This window comes from Stegodyphus dumicola, chromosome X2 (genome assembly GCF_044657685.1).
Source record: "Stegodyphus dumicola isolate Sdum_Otavi_A_Nest chromosome X2, ASM4465768v1".
Classification (NCBI taxonomy): Eukaryota; Metazoa; Arthropoda; class Arachnida; order Araneae; family Eresidae; genus Stegodyphus; species Stegodyphus dumicola.
In genome coordinates this window covers 175,900,357-175,923,990 of record NC_140781.1, presented here as the reverse complement: position 1 = coordinate 175,923,990, position 23,634 = coordinate 175,900,357, and the positions used below count along the sequence as shown (strand labels likewise).

Sequence of the window (23,634 nt, the reverse complement as noted above, 5' to 3'; positions counted from 1 at the left end):
TTTCGGTAATGCGGGTTTCATTACCGTATTGTGAGCAGCCTTCGTACTGCTTCCAAATCAGTCATTCTGAGAAATGGAACTCTGACGTTACTCTGACAACGACACTAATATTTTTACTAAGCAGCTTGTCGAATTTACTTTGTACATATAATTTTTTTCGTTTGACATCCATCATAATTTATTCATTACCTCTGTCTCTTTATCAGTTCTTGTGCGATGCATTGTGTTTCATACTTAACTTACCTTTATTTTCTAATGAAATAATTTTATTATAGTTGAAATTATTTATTATAGTTGAAATTTTATTATAGTTATTACAGAATTGAAATATTTTCTGCACTGATTTCAAATGCAAAAATTTTGTCAGTCTTATATTTCACGAAACTTGTAATAAAGTACAGTTTTTTATTCAACAAATCTATTTCAGTAATTTATTTTTGACATTTCAGTAGTAACAGGCATTGCTGATTATCTGATAATCGTTCAGTCCCGCTTGTGTCAAATAGTTGGAACTCTGCTTGTTGGAACTACTGAAATTTTATTCCTCATCAAATGGGAAAGAAAACACTTAACTCATAATGCACTGAAAACGTTTGTTGCATACTATTTATGTACATTTCAATCCAATTACATTGAGTTTCAAACCTTATTCCTTAAAATGATAATTAATTAATTAAAATACGAACCTTTTATTTCTGCTAACCTGCCTGCTTTCCCCATTTAGTTTCATTCTTTCAGTTTAAAGGCACGAAAATCAGTAATTTAATTTTATAGAAATTATAGCGAAATGAAATTAATCTGATTGGCTTTCTTTCACTTGAAGACAGTCAGTTAATTCTTCCTTTCGCCAATATGACTGGATTTAGATTACACGCATTGCAAAATTAGCCATGTATTACTTTGGGTGAGGTAAATGTTTTAAAATTAAGTTACATTTAGTTAAGATAGAGAAAGAGCCAAACAAAAAAGCTTCCCCGAATTTTTATATTGATAGTTAAATTACGTTAATCGCATTTATGCTACTGTGACTTAGCTTTCATTTAGTTTCTATTGTTTTTTAAATTGTAAAATCCAGGCTAATAACTTTTTTTCTAACATTAAATGCTTAGCATCTGGTGGAAATTAAATAAAATTGATTACGTATGGAAAAACAGTGAAAATATTTTTTTTTTTGTTTTACAGTTAGAGTATAATATTATTCCTTAAGCCTTCCACTGCTTGTACTGACTTATCTCTGTAGAAAGGTAAGTTAACTCCAGCTGTACAGAACTTTGATGATACAACTATAAATCTTTCTAACGCAGATGAAACATAGGAAAGTGGTTTCGCTTAACAGCTAAGTGGCAAGCGTAGTTACGAGGCATATTACATGAAATACAAAATCCTTCTAGTGTAGTAGGGTTTTATCTACATATGTAACAGCGTGTAGTCATACTTACATTATAGATAAGTACATAGTTATACTTAAATTAAAGATAATGTATGTTAGGTTCAAAATAATGGTAACTAATGAAATATAGAGTTGTGTCTTCCCATTTTGAGCTAAAGGTTTCACGATCTTATGCAAAAGTAGACCAATTTCATGAAAGCTAAAGAAAGCCTAGCTAGATGGCTAGATAGCTAGAAAATTAGGGAAAAAGACAGTTTTCACTGAAAGTGTTTCACAGTTTCACTGAATATAATCAAGGAAAGATGAATCAAGTTTACGTAGAAAGCATGAAAAACATTATTACATTCATTGTGTTCATTGCTGTCTGTGGCTTCAATATTTCCTACTTGTGAAGAAAATTTATCGCAAAAGCAAATATGTATCAAAATGGATGCTACCTATTCAAGTTATAAGTCTCCTTCGTCGATACATCCAAAAGCATCCTGCAATCTCCAGCGTGTAGCTTTTCTGCGTGGTGTCTAATTGCTTTCGTGTTGTTTTCAACTTTTCTTACCTTGTGCCTCAGGCGCCTACCTCGTACATAATAACAGAACTAATGTCCTATATAAATGTACTTCTGAGAGCGAAAATTTTAATCACTAAAACATTTGCAGAGAAATTATTTTTATAATACAATTAATATACTGGATTTGGGGAGGGGTGACATACTCAATGTTATGAGCAAATTTAACTTGTTATCTAGATAAACTCACAGGTTTCTGAGGTGTGGGGCTTACATACCCAATTTATTCTCATGCCGCAATCAGGAAGGCCGACCAGACTTGACTCCAGTGAAAGGAAAAAAGTCTTATCGATATGAATGTTAAACCTTCAGTAACTGCAATTATCTAAATAAGTTTTAAATTCACAAAACACTCTTTCAGCTATTTATAGGTAAGTATAGACATAAGGCAAAGCATAATGAGAAAAAACAATGACAGAAAATTAGCAACATACCATGCAACTTCAACATTTTTGAGAAAATGGCTGGAAATTAACTTTATTGAATTTGAGTATATTATGATAAATTAACTGAAGTTAGGGTAGTAATAGTAATGAAAATCTATTCAGTAAACAAATTTTTGTGGCGCACATTATTTTTCTTATGGCAACACTGATAACTTTTTTTTCTTTCTTTCTCCCATTCCTTACGATTTCAAAATCTTTGAGAATCGGACATCTGTTCCCAAAGAACGTAGATCAAGTTATCTTTCATCCGACTCCAAGCTACTAGCTCTAAACTTTCGTCTGTCTCTTCCTGAAATATATCAGAACGTATATTTAGATACCAGAACGTATATTTAGATATATAACATAAAATACATACCTAATACTAGAATAGCCTTGAAATGTAAAATTTCAATTTAGTTATAAAATATTTTACAACCATTTATGTATAAATTAAAGTCTCAATAATAAATAATAATGTAGTTTTGACCTGATCTTTAGCTATCATATGAGCAAGATGTTGCGAGCAAATATAAGCTCAAAAATATTAAAAATAAAATATACCTATTTTTCATTGTAATGATACTTCGTTAAGAGCAACTGAAGACTGCTCGAGTGCTGCTTGCCAGAGAACACGATTTTTCTTGCCATTCCGGAGATGAATGGATGTCTTTTGCAACCACTCTACATTTTATCTTACTTGAATAAATTCCCGAAATATTCGGAATCTTCGGCAACTTTTTAACAGTTAGATGTTCGCGCACGTTTCAAATCATACTTTGATTTATGCCTGAAAGATAATATATTTTTATAAAAATTATAGAATAATAAACTTCCTTCCCATATCTGGTTATACATGTGTAATACAAAAGACAAAATATTATAAGAATAACTAGTATAAAGTTATTCCACATACGATGCTTGAACATATCCCCGAAAGCAGTAAAATCCCAGAACTTAAGTTTGATTTTGTGATTATGACAAAAACCTAGGTTAAAAATAAAATTCGCTGTCACATAAGATTTCTTCCTGAGATCCCAGATTCCAGGTATGTGTTAGTACTAAATTGATTACATGAATCAACGAAACTCGTCCTCGCATATCTTCTTTCTTCAAATTCTGTGCTATTCAGTTCTGCAAATTTTCTGCTTTACTGTATTTATATTAATTGTATATATATTATTTTCCTATTTATTTTTACTATCTCTCATTCCACGTTGTATAGATTTGTGATTAGTTTCAAAGCTGAAATTATGACAGGAACATTTTTATTTCTTTATTAATTTATGTTTTTTAAGGAATGGAGTTTATAAGCTCGTCTCTTCGGTTAAAATGTTTTCAGTACTTCATTACAATGATAAGTGTATGGCTGAGTAGCTTATTCTTATAAATGTGATAAGTAAAATTTTGTACAATGCAATTGACTTTCATTTAATAATTTCTCAGAACTAAATCAAGAAGCGATCAAGCAAATGTCATAAAGTTTTGTTTAAAAATGGGTCTGATTCACAGTTGCAAGTTATGAATTGTATTTTTAGTGCTAGAAATGTTTTTTTCAAAGTAATTAAGTAAATTTCTCAATATCTTCAATAATCTACAGTTTAATATACACAACCGAAACTACTATAAAGCCTGAAAACTGAAATTAAAATCACTTTTGGGGAACCTGCGATATATTTAAGTATACGAGTCTTAACTGCATTTCTTCGATTTCTCTAAATGTCAGAGGGTCTCAGATGTCAAGCACAATGTTTAATTAACGTTTATTGCTATCTAAAATGTTTTTCTTTTACATGTACTGTCAAATTATAGAGTGAAAAGCTTTAATAATGCTCCTCTGAAGCTTTTCAAAGCTTTAATAATTTTTGGTATTACAACATTAAATTTTAATACACGCTGTTTAAAACAAATTTCTTTGACAAAAGTAAATCCTTTAATTAATGTCTTCTTTTGAGTTCAAGGAAGAAAATGTTTTCTGCAATGTACACGCTTGCAGTTGAATTTTAGTGGAATAAACTGTCTTTTAATACTCTAATTAATATTAAACATTAATTACACAAATGCAGAAATAGTTTCAGAAGCTATAAGGTTTGTTTAAAATAAGATATTTTAAATGTTTTTAAATGAAAGTGTTTCACTCTGTAGTCTTTGCTAAAACAGGGTAGTAGCCTTATTTCTACGAAATTTAAAAGCTTTAAAACTCCTTAATAAGTCATATTCGAAGCATCTAAGATAATTCATACGATTATCTTAGTTTTTCAAGTGATGAACATCTATTTGACCTAAATTAATCTTGCTTAATTCACAGTTTATAAGTTTTAAGTTAAATTCACCGAATCACCTTTTTCCACTGTAGAAACCGCCAAACTGCGCCAAGGTAGTTACGCTAATACGTAAATACCAAATACTTGTTCGAAATTTTAAGTATTTCAGCCAAATTTAAGTAGGAACTAAGAAAAAATTCTGTTCGTACACTAAATTCGAGCAGTTAAGTAAACAAGAACCTATTATTTGGTAAAACATTATGAAAACGGGATGTTAAATTTGTAATTGACAAATAATTAATCATATATCTGTGAATTTTTCACAGACATATGATGTCCGTAAAATTACGCAACTTTCTTGCATTTATATTGTTAAAAGCATGTGAATAATCTTATTCAAGCTTAATAATTGTTTTAGCAATTAAATGTTTTGCTCTACGAGAGCCATATAAAGTATGGTATATGTGTTTGCATTTATTCACTTATTTTACATATTTTATTTTTTTACATTTTTAGTCCGCATTTGCACAGCATACAGTGCTGAAACTTTTAAGTTCAATATTAAAAAAGTAGTCCATTGTCTCTTTTTCTGAATATTCTACGTTATAATGGTAGTACATTATAATTTCTGTGTAGATTTATACTCGAATAAATCGGAGAACTTCTATTCAAAATTTTGTGTCCGCTTCAAATCCAAAACTAAAAATAGTTTCCAATTATTTTATCTTTATAACTGCTGTTCATTAACTTTCTATCATTATTATCATAGGCTATTTGATTTAGTGCTTCTTCTTTCTACCGAAATAATTAAAAAAATTATTTTAAAATATATTTCATTTATTTATATTATAATAACTAAGCTATAACTTCAGTGTTTCAGAAAAATACGTAAATCAATAAATAAATATAAATTAATACATCTTCATTGTCTCATTGTGTTAGTTCTGTAGAATCAGAATTGCAGCAATTATCATAAAACAAAGAGTTTTGTATTTGTTATAAGATAGACAATGTTACCATTATCGTATTTCCTTTAATGTACTTTATTTTATCTCAAAACTGTTTGGTTAAATAATATTAATTTTTTGTATGCACTGCCAAGAAATCCTTTCTCCTAACGAATTCATATGCACAATATAGTTATTTAATTTATTTTCTTATAATATGTTTCGTCTCGTATCACTGAAAAATGAGAAATAAGATATTAGTCTGTTTGTTTAGTAATAATTATTTCAACAAAGACAATTAATTTTCTCTTCTTATTATTTCTTGACCCTAACCTCCAAAAATATATTCCCTAATTCAGATTTTTCTTAGCAAATTCTGCCAGTTTTTCTCTTTCTTTTAGGCATATCTTATCAATAATTACAATGCACCACTTAGGAGCAAAGCATTCTAGGAAATTTCACTTATAAATTCCTTAAAAATGGGGAAAGGGCTGAAGAATTTTCTTTCAGTTATACCTTAGAAAAGCTGCTGAGAAGCAGTCTGAAAACACAACTAAAATGCCAATAAAATCTAAAATATGAATACATTTCTAAGCGATTTCATGATATCTTATTCAATCTTTTTCTCCAAATTGTTAAGAGCATTAAATGCCTAGCAAGTGGCTTGAATAAAAATTTGCAATTCGTCAAGGTACCGTAAATATAGGCGATAGTATTAAAAGGGTCAGGTGTAAGAACTTTGTTCTACTTAACTCAAATGCATCTTTATCTATTAATGAATCTTAGTTCCAATGTACTTTTTATGATATCAATAAAACTGCACAATTATCTGCTGAATGAGTTAACAGAATTCACTGATAATGCGTTTTCTTCTAAGCACTTTATTCAACTCGCTGTACAGGCATGTATAGCGTTAATAATCTAACTTTACAAAATGAAAAGTTAAATGTCACGGTATTTGAAATAAAATACCCAGTGAAAGACATATGGAAGGGGAAAGAATTCTGGAGCGAAGCCAAATGCTCCCGATTTTCTGTGCTTTTTCCCATTTCTTGGAACTGTTTGTGGGCGTTTGAGAATTAATCACAAAATAACTAGAACGTTCTTTTGCAAGATTTGATAAGGAGAGCGTTTTAAGCAAGGCTTTGTTCCGAAACAAACATTACTTCCAAGGAAAGGAAAATGTTATTTTTTATAAAGTTTTGACATGCATTGTATAACTGTAATTTAATTAAAATTTCCAGCTCGGGACATCCGTTCTGCGTATGAAACGAAAATTAAACTTCTCTTCTGTGTTTGCATTTGCATCTCTTCTTTTCTGAAGTGGAGCAGGTATAAAATATTGCCATTATTTTAATCGGATTTTTCTAAACACCGTAGATTTCTTAAGTGGTTTGCATTCCTAGTGGAGTTCCTAATTCCTATGTTATCACGCTATAACAATCATATCGTTGACAGAAGTTTCCAGTAAACTGCAATGAAATAAAAGTGTCTTCGAAATATTCAGAAAGAACATTAATAAACATCACATTATTGAGTAGAATCTTATTTTATGGTTCTTGCACTTTACCGACCGAAAATAACAATTAGCAAAACGTGAGTAATTTCATGCAAAAGTGCACATTTGTGATTACATCTACTACTATCATAAAATAAGCTTCATAAATTGACTAATAAAGAGAGTCTTTTGATCATTGTTAGTGTACAATTCCATATTTAACATCTTGGTTTGATAAGTATTGATAAAATTCTTCATAATGATATCAACATCAACACTATACGTACCATACAATTAGTAAATTTAATGGTTAAACATCAAAATTTTTTTATTTATCTTAAGAAAAGTAGCAATTTAATTTTAATAATAGTCTTTTTAATGATGAAGATAGTCTTTTGATCATTGATAGTGTACAATTCCACATTTAACATCTTGTTTTGTTCAATATTAATAACATTCTGTATACTGATGTCAATATCAACACTATACATATCATGCAATTAGTGAACTTAACGGTTAAATCATCAAAAGCTTTTTATTTATCTTAAAAAGGTACCAGTTAATTTCCTTACACATCTGTTATGCCATAGTAATTTATTCGAATCTGTATTAAGAGCTGTTTTGTACGCCACCAAATTAAAATGGAAAACTGAATTGACTAAAACATAATGGTAAAGTTTTCAAATAACTCAGAATATAGCCAAAAACCTCCAGACATCTATATATGTGCGAAACAGGGAACTCCCGATCATTACACTTTCTCATGCCCCTTAACTAAGCATGACCACTTAAAACCCCAATAAACTGATCTCCCGGCATTCCAAAGGAACATTAAAGATAAACATCAGTATCCTAAGTTAAAAGAAAATTATGCAACGATTGTCTTCTTATGCCCTAGATCTTTGTCCAAGTGTAAATTCCTCATTCTACATAAATTTAATGAACTTGTATATCCTGTGAATATGTCCAAAAAGATTCCACTTCTGAACTTTATAAACTGCTGTATTCTACTGCAGCATAAGTGCACTTTTTTAACTATGTTGCTTTCTTGTCAATATGATTTGCTGTAATTCCAATGTTTGCATTCCCAAATCCCTGAGCTCTCAGTTTCTCACCCACAGTGTTTGTTGATGCTATTTTGAAACGAATTTTTAGCATTATTAGTACAGTTGATTATAATATTGTGTTTCTAGTACTTATTGTATTTATCTCATTATGTTTATCTGTTATTTTTGTTACATCATAACAAATATTCTCAATTTAATTCATAAATTTTAAATTGTATTCAAATTATATTGTAATTTCTTTATGTCCTAAAGAATTATTTTTAATAAATATTGGGTGCGGGGTGTAAGGTGGGATTGCACGATGTACCATAGTATGTAAACTCTAGATCTTTTGGAAAGCTTCAAATGCTCATCTCCTCAACCTTTCTTTATAAACTAAATAAAGCTTACAATCTATTTTAGCTTTAGTTAGCATGGGAAGGCATTACCAGTTGACCCATGGTACATCGCTGGTGTCCACCATACTTTACATGTGCTTGTACCTGCTTCTGCAGGGTGGGGAAAGAAAGTCAAAATACTTGATAGCTGATGATTCATATTCTAGGTTTAACACTTTAAAGGTATCTAAGTTGGTATCCTTGCAGTGCTAAATGATCGGATCAATCCAAAAATAAAAACTTTTGTTTTTAATGTAAACTAAAAAAGTAACGTTCCGAAAATTTGCGAACCAAACATTGTTTATTTAGTTATTAAATAGAAAGCATACAAGTGTTTAGCTTCGCTTTTTAAATAAAAATAATACCGTCTAGTGTCAGCTAATAAAATAAATTTTTACAAACAAAATAAATTTTAAAAATTTACCAAAAAGAACTCTCTGGTTCTAGTTCATATGCTGTTATGGAATTTTATAACTACATTTAGGTATTAATTTTGATGCACAATTAAGTAAATAATTATTCTAAAGAAAAATTTCTGTTGCAAAGGTCCAAAATATCTAAAAACAGCTTAGTTATTATATGAAAAGTGTTATGAAGGTTAGAAATTTCTCCTGAAAATTAATTTTAATCCACTATAGAGGGCATAAATGCTTCATGATGCATGTTTTTGGTTCTAGCAACACTAGTTAAATGGATGATGGAATTGAAATAAAGTTTAAAGCTTGAAAACCTGAAGTAGATGGTCTTTGCTTTTTAATTACGCACTGTTTCGATTTAAAGTAATATTTCTTGAACCGTGATTACATGAACGTTTAGATTTGCTAATGAAATTTGCTGCAAAATATTATTAAGATATGCGCACCATTTTAAAAAGCTTCTTTTTCTTTCAAACACCTAAACAAAATACAGTTAGAATATAAAATATAAGTAAAAAATATTAATATTAATAAAATAGGTACGAAAAGAAATAATTTAGTTTCTTACACTTTTTTAACGCTTGAAAGTTCTTTCTGGTGTGATTGTTTCACTGCGGTCAGATCATATCTAAAATAGAGTCTGAGGAAGAGGGAGTAGCTGCTACTATACCCGAGGTAGAAATGATGATATAATGAAAATATGTAAATAGCATTTGCATTAGTTTGAACCGAAATCGTGATAGAAATATCCAATTAAAACAATGAATGTCATCTAACACTAACAATGTCACATCTTGAGTAGGTTTAGAAACTAGAGATATGAATTCTTTTTAAGAACCGGAATTTTTTATCTGTTCTCCTGTATGCACTAGTACATGTACTTATTTCCAGCTTCTTTATCCCTTTAATATGCATCTTAAATTATTTTCTAAAAAACTGAAACCAAGAAATTTATTTAATTAATATTTTATCGAATGTAAAATACATCTTCTCTAACTTCAAAATACGCTTAGAATATTATAGACTGAATATTTAATATATTACAGAGTAATTACATTTTTGCAAGCGTCTACCAAAACTTATGCAACGAAAATAAAAATTGAAATAAAATAAAATGCTCGAATATACCTAAATTATTCAAAATATAAACAAGAAGTGCATCAAATGTGATAACCGTTTAATGAAAAATGAAAATTTTAGAGAAAATAAAATATTATTTTCACTAGTAAAACATGCTAAACTATTGTAAACACTACAAATATAGTATTGATACAAGAAACAAATTTCAGAATGGTCACGGATTGTCATTAGTAGCGTCATAATATCAAAATTATGCGAATATTTGTATTTGAAAGCGTCAGAGTTAATATGTGTGTAAATTCCAGGATGGCGGATTCAATTATTAGTTATTGGGCAGGGAACAGATACCTGCGTGTGAACTTCGGTATGAAGTTGCACGATCGAAATTCAGAGAGCAATATTATGATCAAGCTTTGTGTGAAAGTTTGAAATAGCGCTAATGAAGCGTTAGAACTATCGAAAAGGTCAGGAGATGTATAGAAAAGGTTGACTGTGGTTGAGCGGCATAAGAGTTTCAGAAAAGGGTGTGTAAACATAAATTCCAGACGTAGATAACCAAAAAAAAAAAAATGGAGGCGTTAATACTAACAAACTGTACGACAACGACATGGTAAGACAAACTTTGTTAGCCTAAGAAACTCTTAAAATATTAGAATAAATTTAATTGAAAAACTGTAATTTTTTTTTTTTCGGAATATGTGCCTGGCTAAAACAGCAGCTACTCAATTAGATCTTCTGCCGTTTCAGTTTAGTGCTCTGTGAATTCTGGTTATTTCCAAAATTAAAAGCTGTGAAAATTTTCAAATGTAACTGACATCCATTTGATGTGACTTAAGTTATTAATAGTATTCCGGAAAATAAGTTTCAGGCATATTACTAGAAATGGGAATGCCTATTAAACCAAGGTATAGATGTGCAAGGGGACTATCTGGTAGGCGACACTGTGCACTATTGTACATTTTCAGATGTGTATTTTCTCAGTGTATTTTTCCAAGTGTTAAATTATAATATTCTGTATGTAAAGCGTACGATCTATCTATCTATATATATGTACATAACATCTTTATAAACGAGAACAAGAGTGAAATGCGGATATAAATATACTCTACAAAAATGAACATAAATAATTTTAAAGAGAAAATGAATTGCAGAAGGCAGAACTACCGTAAACAGAAAAGTAATACTGCGACGATTTACTTTCCCTATGAAATCTGCCCTGCTGAAGATGAAGGGAAAGTAAATAATGCATAGCACTAGGTGATCTAAAAGCTGTAAATGTAATGAGTTTGTATTGACGTTAGTTCTGCTTCTGCTTTTGTATGATAAAAAGAGCTAGACTATTTTAATTTCTCGTATTTCCTTTCATATTTGTGAGGTTTGTAGTTTATTTTATGCAACTGCTTGGTTGTTTACTTGTACGTGTGCGGGGGGAGTAGCATCCTTGATATTTAAAGATTCATTTTAATCTAAGTTGGCCCTTTTTTCTCCTGCTCTTAGCTGCTTATTTATATTTTGCTTTATAGTACGTAATGAATCTCGTAACATCGTCATTTTCGCATCATTATTTCATTTTTGTACTTTTATTGATTTTGCATATATTCGAACCAAATAAAACAATTCAGCACTTTTAAAAGCAATTTTGTTTAAAGTGCTAAAAGCTGCTGTTTTAGGACATTTAGAAGTATAAAAATCGGTGGGAAGGATTGGTGCTCATTTCTTCGTTTTTACTAATCTTCTTGCGTTTATATATAATTGATCTATAGTTTTTTCACTATATCGAAAATAATTCATAATATCGAAAAGGTTTAATAATATTAAGTGCAACTAAATTTAAATAAATGAAAAGTAATTAAAAAACTGAAAATAAATCGAAGGGAAAGAAGACGTTTTCAAAATTTTCAGTGAATTCAGACATTTCAGTAAAGGACTGGGTCTCTGATTACTATCAAGCCTACGACATCTTCTTCGAGGATATTTACTGTTGCCAGCTGTTTAGCTTTCAATAATTTTTATATAACTCAGGATTCACGTACTAACTATGGCTCATGAAATTTGATTTTACCTATTTGATCTGACCACGATTTCACCAGGGGTGGAAGTTAGAAACCATTTGGGGAAAAAAATACAGAATTTATGATAACTGTAGTCATTCAGTATTGCTTCTCTTATCAAGTTTTGAAAATCATGAGCAGTTCGTAAATTATAATTGCTAAAAGTAAAAACAGTATTAAACTTTTACTCACTAATTCTTCTCAAGCTGCTTCTTTCCGCTCTGTGCGCTTATGACCGTCTAAGGTGATTTCTACGGTGCCATCAGACATACACTGCCAGGCTGGTTATCTTAAGCCTGAATAGTCGTTCCATCACATTTTTTTAAAATTTTATTACGTGCTCAGTTCAGCTCACCAGCGGTCGAGCAATAAAAACGCTAAACACTGGTCCGGTCTACGTTCGATTCCAGGCGAACGAGTTAACTGCATGGGCATTTTCGTGATTTTTCCCATGTGGAATGTGTATATGAGCCAGTTTTTCTTAGAAAGTCCTCCACAAAAACATTCCTCCCTTCAATCAGATAGCCCTGTGTACTTTGCCATAATCAACTAAACCAAACCAAACTTAAGTTTAAACAAAAGCAAAACTACTAGCTTGGGAGTAACCATAACACACGTTCAAATTGAATCAAATACAAAGTCAACATCCCAAGATTAAAACTAGGCTCACCCATGTCTAGGCACTCGCAAAGAAATTGCAGCTAGCAGAAAACTAATCGCAACAGCAGAAAAAGCAGCAGTCAGCTCATGCTGCCAAACGTTCCTTCTGAAAAACTAGAAGCTTTGACTAATTTTGAGTTCTGGTCAAAGCTTAGAGTTATTAGTAAGCTCTAATAATAGCTATATTATTAGAGCTTACTAACAGCTATTAGCTAGCGAAGTAATAAGATAATTTGATTAATTAAAACGAAACCTTGCACATGCTCTTTCCTCGATGGCAGTATTGAGCTGGTGTTTGCCTTTAGATTACACCTATTTCACCCACATCTGTGCATGAGAATATAGATCTTAGAGAATATAGCACTACTATAACTTAACATCTTCGCGCCGTTTTCTTTGAAGAGATGTGTGCCCACCGAATTAGCGAGCAAGAAGCCTCTGCTTTTGTGCTGCGTTATTTTTTCCCCATATGTCTAAATAGCTTACTTCTATATATTTTTTCTGTCTCCCCCTACTGGATTCCATCGTCACGCGGTGTCAAGAAAGTTTTCAACGTCAATGCAAAGCCCGCTGTGAATTTCAATAATGAGGATCTAACCGCTTATGCATCAGTTGAAATAAAGATCTACTTACGTAAATGATGCTATGTTTTCGGTTAATTCACATAAAGCATTTGGTTAAATCATACGCTTAAGAGCTGTTCTAGCTAGGCAACAAACCACTGTATCTTGTTAAAAAAATTGTTGAAACGCAGTATCGAAATAAATAATTTCGATTTTTCAAATTTTAATTTCGATAATTTCGATTTCTTTCTTATAGCCTGATCATCTTACCACAGAATCTACTGGAGCTAAGCTGGGAAATTCTTTTGTAACCGCTGCCTAACGCGAACTTTACATTATTAACAGACTTCTACGTTTCTGATCGCTGAACTTCGCTCTTGAAAGCCAAGTCTCCATCAACCAGGCTCATAGGAATTAATGCTTGGTAGATGGTTTTGTTTCTAAGGCAGCGTAAGCCTAGAGATATGGAATAAGGAATCTGTCTGATCGCAAAAGATCATCAATGTGGGTAATGCTTAGTTTTCACGATTACAAGCTTTGGGTTTTGTACAAAATAAAGTTTTATGTCAAGCTCTTAAAAGGTCATATTTTCCCCAGGAATCCAATATATATACAGCTAGATAAAATAAAAAAGAGAGTTCTTGCAAATGGAAAATGATACACACACATATATATATAATCTGTAATTAATGGGCCTGAATCAGATGCATTTAAATTTCAATAGTTTTTCGTGCTTTTTTTATTAGAGTGAGGAAAGATGTTTAAGGAAATATTTCTGCAGAAATATCTACAGCAGTTCTACTCTCAAAAAATTCAAATCATTCTGAAAAAATTCATTTTATATAGCTAACAACAATAACTACAAAATTCAAGGGTACTCCCATTCTGTCTTCTAATCGAGCACTAGATTACCCTGATCATTTTATTCCCAGTCGAAGCTTTAATTACGCTACCAAAAATATGCATGTAAAATAACACCGTCTACTGATAAAAATGATTCTTGTTTTTCGCCATGGGTTGAGGGAAAAAAATTAATATTCTGTCTATTCCCAATTCAAGCATAGTCATTAATGCGCACAAAAGAGATGAGGGATTTGGGAACGATAGAATAAGGAACTGTCAATGGCGTTGCGCTCGGGAAGTCACGTGATATATCTCAGCGAGAACAATGAATAATATCGGACAAAAGAGACTGGCGGCTCAGAATATGCAGATTAATATTATCACATGTTTGCCATTTCGAAAAGGATCTGCAGACATGAATTGAAGATTGAATTGTCTAATCCTTATCTGACCTGTTCAACTTCGTACACTATTTTGAAATCGCTACAAATTATCGGGTTTGATTTTAATGGCCAATGGTGAAATCAACCTTTATTATCTAAACCAGTTTTACTAATACCTTAATAATTTTGATGGCAAAACAGGCGGCTCATTGGGTTATCGTTTCTCATAAATCCTTAGATATTCCACAAGAGCATAAGATATTTACTTTGCGTTATTATTTATTATCACAAGCAAATTCATAACATTTTCCTCACATGCGTAAATTAACAAAAAGCACTTTACTGTCCTAATTTTACAGTCTAATATGTGCTTGTGTACACAGAATTGAAGGACGTTTACGTGTGCGTGCACTATAAAATTTACCTGTGAAATTTCATTTTAATTTTCTGTAAAAATCTTCTATGCTATTATCCGAATAATCCGATTTAAAAGCTATGAAACTTCGTATAAGGTGAGGTATTTTTAATTTCCATATGTAGCAATCATCCTGAAATATATATACTTAAAACCAATTCGCTTTAGTTCGGCGACATTATTTAAAATTTGCGAAATATTGCCCTAGAAAATTTTAAAAGAAAAAAATTGAATATGTAATTATTAAACACCTTTCCCTTAGCTTTACGCTCATAGCTAACTTAAGCTTTTCTCTTTCCATAAAAGAAAATACATACAAGATTGCTGCAAATTCTTAAAATGCGTTCATTCCATTCCGTAAGAATTTGCAAACCATGTAGCAGTTATTTTCCAAGAAAAATTACTTAAGTGAAAAATATGCGTGATTCATTACTTTTTCACGTAGTAAGATTTAAAAAGTTAATACGAGGCAGTTTTTGTCATCATTTATTGTTCACACGAGAACTACGCTTTGAAGATCTCATGTTCTACATAATTAATTCTCTTAATAGTTTGAGAAATTTAACGCGCTTTTTTTAAATATGTATGGATAAATGAAAATACTTATGAAGTTTTAAGTACGCGAAAAGACATCTAATTAACACTTACTCTCCCCCTTTTTTTAGTTACTTTATGTAACAGTATTAAAGTTGTTAATGTCTCGGCCAAGTAAAAAAAAAAAAAAAAAAAAAAAAAAGATCTGAAATTTATTTTAATAACTACTTTAAAACAAAATGCTTGAAAATCGGAAATTTGTTTAATTTTAATAATTATTTTTAAATAATAAATTTAAATTAGTCATTTATATGAGCTCTTTTTTAATTTGAAATCCTAGAACGCTTATATTTGCTAAAACTGGTTGATGTCTTTATTCAGTTATGAAAATTTTTATGCGTAAGATCTGCCTTTTAAATTTAAGTGTTTGACTGGAAAAACAAAATATTAAAATAACGCTGTTATGGGCCCTTTTTCTTCCCTCTTTTAGTTAACTTAAGGAAAAAATAAATTAATTTATTACACAAAATTTTCTTTTCTTCTGTTCATACTTTCAATTTGCTTGATTCCGATTATTTTTTAAAAAATGAATATAAGATCATTAAACTCATGTTCTCTATGTTCATATATATATATATATATATATATATGATAAAATCAAACTTAGAAGTAATGACACGCGCCTATCCCTTTAAATTTTACATAAATTTGCAATAAGAGAGAAGGAGCAGACAGGCAGCAGTGCAGCTAAGCCAAAGAGTAGGAAGCAAGTACGTTAAGTTCAGAGTGAAATCTTAATTCAGATTGAGTTAGTTTTGGTTCTCAATGAATTTTGATTGGATAGTTAATATTGCTCAAAATTACTATTGGCTGCTTGAGTTTTAGTTCCATTTACATCGCCAGAATTACCTAAGAATCATATGACGTGGATTAATCTAGAAATGACGCAGTGCAGAGAGAGGTTACTATTTTTAGAATTGAGAAGGGAAATTTACGTTGCTAATTTAATCTTTTACATATTCTTTATTTTTCTTACATATATACGATGCATTTATATACATTTGTATATACATATAAACAAATCAAAGAACAGAAACTATTAATAAATACCGCTCGTTAATAAACATTGAAATATTAGTTATTAATTTGCAGTTGAAATACATGTACAAAATGTAATAAAATTATGTAAATATTTACAAATATGCGCTAAATTTAAATTTCTCTAACAGATTTCATGCAATATAAGACATATTCAGCATAAAAATGCAAAGTTTGAACACAAGTTTTTTTTTTTTTTTTTTTTTTTTTTTCCCCTTTTTTTTCTCATGCGCATTGGGCTCAAAATGGTTGCAAAATGCTAAAAATCTGTTTGTACTACAAGATGAACTATTCTTCTGAATGTTGTCACTTCATACATTTCATTTATACTGTATGAAGCATATTTATACGTCAGTACAATAACACCCACTAATACTCACTTTCAAGTATTACAAATGGCACAACCGTGACATGACTTTCCCACGAATTTCCCAAGCGTAGGAATATGACTCCTAAGTACACCAAAGGCAGGAATGAGAAAATACTCTAAGTAACTTTCCCACTCCTAGTTTTAATCAATTAAACGAGGATCGCATTTCTATTCTAACAGAGTAACATATAGGCACTTCACTGTTATATATTTTATCTCCAAGAAAAGTAAAGTAAGTTAGAAATGAATTAGACTACAATACTAAGGTTATGGCAAAGCACATAAGGGGGGTCTGTGTCTGAGGGGTGGACCTTTTCAAAGAAAAATTACTCTTATTCACATTACACATATGAAAAACTATGAAACCTCTATACAGCCAGCCCTTAGAAGAACTTTAAACCTAGGCTAAACTACCAGTGTTCAGCTATTTTTACCGCTCGGCGCTGGTGAAAACCGTAAGTAGGTTAGAAAGCTGTTCGTTAATTAAACTTCATCTATAGGGCAAATGCCATTCTTCTTACATAAATACCTTTACCTGTTTATTGAGTGTCTAACCAGGTATGAAACTATTTGATTACTAATTAATGAATGCAGTTTTCAGTTAATAAATTTAAAATAGAAACTGAAATTTAAAGCCTAATGTTTTCTGTACTTTCTAAGTGATACTTTTTCGGAATTTTGCAAACTTATTTAAGCGATCATAAGACAAGCGATCATTTAACCAGTTTTCCTTAAATAAATAATAATTATTATTATTAAAATAAATGAATAAATTCATAAAATGACGCCCAGATATTATAGGGGTTAGGGAAGCATACTGCGGTTCCGAAGGGACCGGGTTCGAATCCCGGAGAAGGCATGGATGTTTGTTAACGTATGCGACATGGGAGCATTCTAAATATGTGGCTAGCAGAAAGCCCTCTCGTGTGGTTTGTGGTAGGGGAGAGGGATGGGAAAACCCTGGACTACCCTTCAGGGTGCTCTCCCTCAAAATTGGGGTGGAAGTAGAAGTCCAATCTCCTTAAAGCCCTGTCAACCAATTTTCCGTGAAATATGGACTCGACAACAACAACAATCGATAAAATATAAGCCTGCTTTTTTTTTTTTTTTTTTTTCAACGACTCTGCGCTCTGTTTGCTTCAATACTACGAAGGGATACAAATTTTCAATTTTTAAAGAGTGAAAAAGAGAAGGAATTAAAGAGAAGGAAACTCTCAATGAAGTTTGTTATTCATTCCGATTTGCAAAATGAATTATGATCATATCTGCTTTCGACTAATTTAGATGAAAATAAATAAAAGTCTTCTCTTGATTCCGAATCAGCTTAAACTCTAGATTAGTGTATCTTAATTTCTTGATCGAAGAATCATTTACCAAAATGCGTTCGCTTTTGCTGTAAAATGCTTAATAGACCCTTCAACTGTTTCATTTTCGAATCTATTCTGCGCTCTACGCTAAATAACCGTTGGTATTCACAGCGAACATTTTGCTATTGTAGTCAGACGAAGGATGGTAACATTAAGGGGAAATGACTGCTGCCATTTTTATGAAGAGTGATAAAATGTGAACTGCACACGATGAATCAGACTCCCTGTGAAACGTCAGCAGTCTGCGTAATAGCTGACACACTGGAACTTTCGAGTCAGCAAAGTGTAAGATCAGCGGGAATGCTAGCTTAATCATTTCGCTGCCTTTCTGCTACGTCATTATGAACCTTCCCATTCGCGTCACAGTCAAGCCCGCTTCAAAATTTATATTGTTGTTAGAAGACGTTGTTACGTATTACGAGAATTCAGGATTTTAAAAACTATTCCGTATTTCTTAAGGTGTTTTTCCTTTTAGCCTCCCAGTACTTCAAATTCATTTCGAGGCTGCCTCTTACAATCAAGACATGACTTTTCTTTTGGTATAGTGATATTTTTTTGGAAATAAAGAAAAAATAAAAATTTGATATAATTTATCTACATTTCAGTTTGAATGACCAAAAGAATGTAAATTAAAATTTTGACGATTGCTTAAAAACTACGGCAATAAATATTTGGAATATTTAATTGCTGAAGTATCTTTAATACAAATATCATGATTCATTTCTTTTAAAGTCAAAAATCTGCAAGCAGAGTGTTTTTCAAGTGGAAGTACAAGAACGTGAAACTCCTGTATGGGTGAATTTGATGTTCATATCTTCGAACATATATGTATGTATGTTCATTATGTGTATATATATATATGTATATGAGATATAAAATATTAAAGAAAACTATAATTTAGTTCTTTTAATTCCTCATTTTAATTTGGCTACGCCACCTATCTGTCTTAAAATATTAATATATAAATCTAAAGTGCGTCATCTGAAAATTAATCCGCATTATGCAATGACGTAAGAGTAGCATTGCTTTATCCAATCACAGCTGAAATTTAAACAATGGAACCAAGTCTATAAATACCGCTGTTACTGTTTGCGCGGCATTTTTTTTTTTCCCTGCTTCGCTTGCTACTAGCTGCGTATTGTTTGTTGCTCCATTTTATTCTTTGCTTAAAAGGATAAATTGTAGAACTTGTGGGGGTGCATAGCGCACCCATAAATGATGTGAATCTATGCGTATCAAGGCCTGCTATATTACGAATGTAAAACTGTGTTGAATCAACAGCCACATTTGAAAGCTTTTCTTCAACGTTATGTTATTTCATTTGTCCATGCAGCTTTTTTTTAAATCTCAAGATATATACAGAATTTATATTACATTTAATTAGGCGACGGAATGGTTACCTTTTGCCACAAACCCCAATTGAAATCTGCACGTTCAAAAGCGTAATCAATGAAAATGAAACGTAGCTTTACACACTGCAACTCAAAAAGAGAGGGGGGGGGGAAATGAATGTTTTCGAATTAGGTCAAGGTCAAATAGTGAAGTGTAGTGCGAAATTATTTGCTTCGAATTTTCAACGTCGTCATTATGTTCATCAATTAAGTATCATCGAGTGAATCATCAATTTTTTTTTTCGTCAGATTCTCAACATTTTAACTTACATTCCTTTGATAATAATGTGATTAAGCGATGTGTTTAAAAGTGCTTTGAAGGTCACTTAACTTGCGTGTTTACTTACTGCTTCATTCGACTCTAACGCAAATAAATTAGTCAAGCTCTTTTTCACTGATACGGGATTGAAAATTCTGCCTGAAGTGTGCGCTAGAAAATTATTTTCACTTTAGCATTTCGATAATAGCATTTTACATCACAATTTGATGTTTTTCTTACTAAATTGGACATTGGTCTATGAAAAATATAGTTATGCTTAGTAATTTTACTCAGTAACTAATATTATATAATAATAATTTGATGTTTTTCTTACTAAATTGGACATTGTTCTATGAAAAATATGGTTAGGTTTAGTGATTTTACTTAGTAACTAATATCATATAATAATAATATTAAATAATAATACTTAGTAAACTAAATAAAGAATTTAAGATTTAAAAATTATTTTTAGGAAAGATTATTATGATAAATTAATATGTTTATGAATTTACGTTGAAAATTTTGAACTGTTGCTAAAAATTTTGTAATTATTTTGCGAATGATGTGAATATGAAAAATGAATGAAATAATTTTCAAATATTTGTGTAGAATATGGTAAATAATGTTAAAATTAATGAATAATTGCATGCAGAAATAGAATATGTTAAGATAAACTTTGAAGGTTCCCATCTTATAAAAAAATGTTAATTTTTCATATATAAATAAAATTTTGCATATATATATATATAATGCAGTATTTAATTATTTTAATGTATAATGAAATGTTTTAGTGCAGTTCAAAAAGGGCAGTTGCCTTATACAAAGAACGGAGGTCTTTATTATGTGGCTGCCGAGCATTCCACAATTCTATAAAGCTTACATCGTTTTTAGACAAAGGACAAAGCGGAAAGCTAGCAGCAGGTGAAACAAGAAAAAAAGGCTGCACAAGCAGTAACAGCGGTATTTATAGGCTTGTTTCCTTTGTTTAAATTTTGAGCTCTGATTGGATAAAAAGTATCCGCACTGCTATTATTACGCAATGGCGTAATGGAGATTAATTTTCACATGGCACACGTTAGATTTATATATTAGTGTGTTTAAGATAGAAAGGGGACTTAGCAAAATTAAAATGATTAATTAAGAGGACTGTTTCTAAATTAAAGCTAATAGTTTTTTTTTCATATTTTATCTCATATATATATATATATTCATATGTGTGTAAATAAAATATTTACTTTAATTTGTAGTAGCCTTGAAAGTATTCTTTTTAGTGTGGTTACTTGCTATACTAAAAAGAGAAAAATGCTTATAAGAAATCTTTTCGAAATGTGTCATTCGACAAAAACTCCCGTCAAAGATATAAAGCTTTCAAGAACCTGCCCTTGAGATAATAATTTGTGAAGTAGTGGTGTTAGTTGGAAGTGGGTTATAATTATCAGTTCGCAGAAGTTCGCTGCACATGAAAGTTGGTAGTTTCCATTAAGGGCTAACGTGTAAGACTCGAAAGATTTGGAAGATTATTATTTCAACTAAATTGTTTGATCCACATGGTCTGCAAGTTCCTGCTGCTGTTCTGACAGTTGGAAGTGGGTTATAATTATCAGTTCGCAAAGTTCGCTGCACATGAACGTTGGTAGTTTCCATTCAGGACTAAAGTGTAAGACTCTAAAGATTTGGAAGATTATTATGTCAACTAAAGGGGGTTTTGATTCACATGCTGTGTAAAAGTTCTTGCTGCAGCTCTGGAATCAATTTTGTGCTAATTCAAACTGTTATTATTACCTCTCCTTGAAAGTGAAACTGTTAATCGAAGTTATTTCGTACCTTTCAGCTTTCCAGAATGAAGCTTTTGCCGTTCATAGAAGGAGTACATTCTAGTGTCCTTAACATATCCATTTTGAAGAACGCGTTTAATTTTATTAAAATTAAGGATTAGCCTTTGGAGATATTTAAAAATTCATGAATAAACATACTCTCTTACGAATCTTTTGGGGATTTAAAGAGGAATTTTCTGAGCCATAGACATTCCATATATTAAAAAAGAATAGGAATAAAATGCACGTATAAAAAATGAACAACTAAAAATAATATTAAAAAGCTAGAAAAAATCAGATTTTTGTGATTCATATTTAAAATATTTATTCGATCAATCACGGAATAAAAGGCTTTATAAATTTAAATAAATAATATTTCTTTTCATTGAGTTTTTGTTAATCCTAAATCAAAAGTCGTATTAGAGTTTCAAGAGAGCTTAAACATTTAACCTTAAATTTTACTATCATAGCTTTTCACGCATTTATTTGTTGTCAGTTATTTCTTCAAAAATATGAAATAATTTGTCAATGAGTGTAATAAAAGTAAAATAGCATTTTGTGCGACATTTTAATTTTTACTAATCTAAAAAATATATATATAACCTTAAAAAATCATTTATCATCCATTTCCTTTATTCGAGCGTAAAAAATCATAGAACAAAAAGGAGTCAGTAAGTAAGGATAAAGTCAGAAAGGAACTGTAGCTTTTAATAATAAAAAATTCTAAATCCGGCGTAAGGAAGTTTAAAACTACCCTCATAAATGAAATTTCTCGAATACTTTAAATGAAACAAATTCTTGTAACTAGTGGTGGTGCGATCGAAAGAATCCTTAAGCATATGCGACATTTTAAACGAACTTCAAAATTCATGCGGAAACTTTACCTTCATTAGCGTCTTCAATTCCGAATCTTTTTCGCGATTTCCACATTTTGAGAAAGCACGGAAGCATCTCAGGACGTCACGCAAGCATTAGCATACTAATACGGGTTCTCACCTTCGGCATAAATATTTTAGAACCTCCCTTTGGACCAAAGCAAAGCACCAACTGCCATGATAAATATATTTCGCTCTGCACTTCTCCGGGTTTCGTGTACGCCATCGCTTGGCATATGGAATCGGGGGAGGGTGTACAAAATACTTTTGTATAATTTCATTCCTTATTCTGTGGTGAAGCTTAGCTATGTTCACCGATTTATGTCTTAGAGATGTAGTTTTGAAGCCATATAATCCTCTGTATGAAAATAGATATAATATATTAGTTTACTATTTGGTCGAATTAAACTGAACACTTTTAACAGAGACACTATTTACTGTTATAAGTATTTAATGCTAAAGATCACTTCATTTAACAAAAATGGCTTTAATACCATATTTACTCACTTAATTTTCGCCTTTTTTTACTGAATGTACCTCCTGAAATTCGAGAGGGAAAATTACGCATTTCATATCATATTTCTGACAGGAAAGTTAAATTGTAGAACAATGATCAAAAGGCATATATAGACTATAGATACTAATGTTGTCGCATTCTGTATTTCAAAGATGTCGGTCAAAGTTATTAATTTCAGTAATACCCTTTTTGCTTACGCATTATGTTTTCCTATCAGTGCATACGATTTGCGTTATCAATATAAATCAGACGTTTCTAAACAATGGACTGAAAAAATAAGGCAATATCCGAGAGGATGAGAAATATCCGACTAAATACGGTATTTCATTTTATTATGTAAAAAGCACGAAAACGAAATTTTCACTTTTAATAAATAATAATCTTGTTATTAATTTCCGCTGAATATTTTCCTCCAACTACATATCTGGCTATTGAATCTCTAATTCCCTTTCCAAATTCATTCTCAGC

The 23,634-nt window shown here is 30.9% G+C and overlaps 1 protein-coding gene and 1 long non-coding RNA gene across 3 annotated transcripts in view; one reads left to right on the top strand and one right to left on the bottom strand.

The window, feature by feature from the left end:
- Positions 1 to 23,634, top strand: part of onecut (homeobox protein onecut) — a 359,106-nt gene that overhangs the window by 319,034 nt on the left and 16,438 nt on the right. The gene's annotated exons all lie outside the window — the stretch shown is intronic.
- On the bottom strand, positions 2,328 to 22,809 carry LOC118185839 (uncharacterized). Its single transcript, XR_015038952.1, has 3 exons — positions 22,659 to 22,809; positions 2,942 to 3,167; positions 2,328 to 2,687 (listed from the first exon to the last, which is right to left on the bottom strand). It is a non-coding gene; the product is annotated as an uncharacterized LOC118185839 (long non-coding RNA).